Below are 4161 nucleotides of genomic sequence, written 5' to 3' on the forward strand. Positions count from 1 at the left end.
GAGCTGGAGAGATCGATGGAGTGGGAGCCACAGGAGAAACCGGACGTGGCGGACAACATACCTCGCCGGTGAGAACACCCCAGAGACGAATGCCACGCATGTGGATGCGCATGAAGCCAACGAACTCGGTGTAGTTACTACCATCGAAGATCACCGAACAACGAGGGACAACAACATAGCCCTATGAAGTAGACTTTTCTTTACAGAGGGTCAGTCAAGATCGGAAAGAGAGGATCCAATCCAGTGGAGATCGGGACGGGATGCTGGAGGATCCAATCCGGTCAAGATCAGGACGGGAGGCAGATCCAATCCGCCTCGCCTACCGATCGGGACGCAGGGCTCCCTGTTCTGTCCCGGGGCCTCCTGGCTTCGTCACGACAAGGCGCAGGCGAGCCACGCGACGGAGTGCGGCGGCCGAATTGAGGGCGGCTGGCGGCAGCGGAGGCGGCGGGACTGGTGCAGCAGATCGAGGATGAGTGCGGCGGCCAGATTGAGGGCGGCTAGCGGCGGCGGCTGGCGGCGGCGGAAGCGGCGGGACTGGAGATGTCGAGCGGGTCGGGAGACCGAAACAGCGGCACCAGAGCAGCTCGAGGATGATGGGAGACCGAGCGGATTCGAGCGAGGCAGCAGCTTTAATCGGGGCGGGAGGAGGAGATCGAGGATGAGTTCGATCAGGAACAGGAGATCGAGGACGAGCTCGATCGGGAGAGGAGAGACAGATCAATTGCACGAGTTGCAGCGTGCAGAAAATTGACCTAGCTCCAATACCATGTTAGGAATATGCAACTTGTATTCCCATGAGGCCATAGGCCGGTATATATACATGTGCACGTGGACTACTATATGCAGGAAACCCCTTATATATTGGAATAAATACAAAAGGGTACATGATTTATATTATAACTCTAACAATAATATCTGGAGTTTTTCCTCAAATGTTTAACTGAGGTGTGGACAAAGATACCCCACATAAATTTCCATCAAAAGTGGCCGATGTTTCTATATATATGGTGGACGGTGTCTTGTAAGAACACGTATACAATAAGATTTATACCCTGGAACAAAGTTGAAGAGTGAGCTTCTCTACAACTGGTGAATTTTTCAGAATGCAAGGTAGTGGATCCAAATCCGGAGCCTCACGCCAGTACTTGTTGAGTAATAAAGTTTTTAACTTGCGAAATGTAGGATAGTGCTTAAAATCTCTTGAGAAGATGAACTGGAACGTATACAAAAGTAAACAATCAAGTAATGCTACTTACTAAGAATGCATTGTGATGGTCTAGGATCCCACGATCCGTGGTGATACAAACGTAATCTGTTTATTGCCTCTAGCAACGATGTAGATAGTGCAACACAAAAAAAGGATACCATAAATGAGTTAAAGATGGTGACATACCTTTCCAAATTCAGATATCAGGTTGAGGTGTGTTTAGCCCTTGAGATACCAGCCATAAGCACACTATCCCTGCTGCAATCCTCACTAATAGGAACACAATACTTACACGCATTATCATTAGCTCCACCGCCTCAAGAGAAAACACCAGTTTGCATTTATCGCCAAGATTTACACATGCGGCTTCTAGTAATGCCATGCCTTCAAGGAAAGGGGTCATACCCATAAAGCCTTCTAGTTCTAGAGAGACAAAGGCCCGGAACAGAGACACGGATCCGGCAAACTGAGTGGCAACAAGTGACGCTAAATTTTTTAAGGGTACGGAACGACATCCTATCAGCATTGATGCCACAATCATTCATCGTCAGATCCTTCAGTGTTCCCAAATGCTGAGAAGAAGAGGCAGATCGTGTAGGTAAAGCTCGTCATACTCAAGGATATGAAGGATGAGCGCTCGAAGTTTGCACATCACGGTAAAACGGGTCCATAGGTTCACACAGGACACATCATCATCATCATCGAATTTATCGATTTTGATCTCAACAATGTCTAGGTGGTTGTGCTCACGCAGGATCAGTAGACGGTCCACGAACTTACGGAGGTCTTGTACCTGACAAGCTCCTCACTGTCAAGGCCTGTCGCCTGCGGTGGACCTCCAAAGATGGCGCCGGCGCCTGGCGAGCATGCACGTCCGTGCTGGGAGGAAGGAGAGCATGTGGTGGAGGATATTATCGGGGAGGGCGACGATGCGGTTGGTGGTGGCGTGGTGCTCACCGGCGGTGGCACTCATGCGCTTCTTCATGGAAGGCATTCCGTCGAACAGGTGGCCGGCATCGTCCTCGCTGCGAAGCAAAGAAACGATCAAACGAGTGGGGATGAGATGGCATTTGACGGAATGATGCTTTGCGGCGGCGTCGCGTCACGTACCTCATCTGGCGGCCAGCATTAGCAAGTCCAGACTTCTTGTCGTCGCCGCCGCCGCCGCCGCCACGAGAATCGAACGTTCGACTCCTCCGCCTTCCTTTCCGAGTTTGTCCGTCAAAAGAGAGACGACTCATTTTGTTTACCTTCTCTGGATTGACAGTTTTGTTCTGCTATTCTTTCTTTCTGTCATCCAACTAAAGTCATACTACTTGAGAGTGCCTTATTATAACTATCCTAAGAAATTACATAGGACAACTTTAGTTGATCCAAATAAATATAAGTTGGTTAGTAATTTAGGTTAGGGTTATTTTAGTCCGCTTTGAAGCGGCGCTCGGACAAATTGTGGTGCTTGTTCTTTGAGTTTGTCTTCGGGCTCCGAGCCTCTAGAGGTTGTATATCTAGATGTAATGGACGGAGCGTCCGCGTAGATTCCTGTCATTTATTTGAATGATGAGGTTTGGTGTGAGAAATTTCAGAACTATATACGGCTCCAGGGTGTTGGTCTTTACAGGTAAGCTTATATATAATTAGATAAACATAAATTTTTTAAGAGTCAATCACTTCAGAGCAATTAAGAACAAAGATTAAGTATTTAACAATTCCATGAAAAACACCAGGCCATTCCATTTTTTTTAAATAATTATTTGCAACTTGATATTTTTACACACTTTTATTCTTTAGGTCAATAGTATCATAAACTGCATTCGGTGGTAGTCATGCCAAAATTCTTAGATTAAAGTTGCAAAGAGAGCCTTTTCACACAAATATTTTCTTTTAATATACAGCGAACAACAAGACTTTTTTGGGTGACAAATCGAATATTCTTAAGGAATTATGTTTTTGTAAGAATATCATTTTCCTTTAGTAAGCACGACAAAATACGTCTTGTTTACTTTTCTGTAAGGATTTGCAGTGCTTGCCAAATGAATTTGACATTCTCGATACAACATAAATTGCCATAAAAAAATAATTTGCCACCCCTAAAACTCTGACGTCGGAAGTTTAACATAACGATAAAAATATCTTGAATGACCACCGTGACGCGTTGAGCACCCGACTGGTTCCATCCCCTACAGAATCAACAACTACATCAGACATACATAACATGTGAAATGCAGACTAACAAACCTATGTGGACGATGCTACAACCTCTCCCTCGTCGCGCATCGTCGGATGACGGAGAGGAAAATCTACAACGAGTTTGTGAGCGAGGAGGCCGTGCTGGCCATGATCGCGGAGGATCCGTACTTTGTTGAGTAGCATCGGGAGCTATGTGAGGACGCACCCTGGCTGCCACACGATCACGGACATGGAGGTGGCACGAGCGCATGCGATCACGGACGGGCTCTTCGCCATTCGTGTCAACCATGTAATTCATGTCGGGCCACGACAACCACAAGGCCGACCCGTCTACGTCGATCATGTACCTCATCCCGACCTGTGATGTCCACATGGTGCACTCTGACAGGAAGAGTAGGACGTGGGCATGGGCACATCTCGTGTCTCATGTGGGCCATGTCCATGTCCCATGTCCTACTCTACTCCTCGCCAACAACCCGCAATTTTGCTTTTCGAAGGTGACGGTCGGACTGAGAAACGACAAAAGAACTTGGAACACACAAGCCAGCAAGGATTTAAAGTAGGTTAAATTTTATTCAATGAAAAATGTCAGAATTGACATGAATTTGGTTAGGTTTAGATGAATCGAAAAACCGAAAATTTGATCAGGAAAAACTGAAACACCAAAAAATCAGAAAAAAACCAATCTAAAAAGCCAAAAACACGTGGAAAAAAAGAGATCTGAAGGAAACGCTCAGAACGCGACACATGTCAGTGGTTGAGAA

The 4161-nt window shown here is 46.6% G+C and overlaps 1 pseudogene; it reads right to left on the reverse strand.

The window, feature by feature from the left end:
* Positions 1 to 372: 372 nt before the first annotated feature.
* Positions 373 to 2451, reverse strand: LOC123404963 (annotated as a pseudogene).
* Between the last annotated feature and the right edge of the window lie 1710 nt (positions 2452 to 4161).

The sequence above is a fragment of the Hordeum vulgare genome, chromosome 6H (genome assembly GCF_904849725.1).
Source record: "Hordeum vulgare subsp. vulgare chromosome 6H, MorexV3_pseudomolecules_assembly, whole genome shotgun sequence".
Classification (NCBI taxonomy): domain Eukaryota; kingdom Viridiplantae; phylum Streptophyta; class Magnoliopsida; order Poales; family Poaceae; genus Hordeum; species Hordeum vulgare.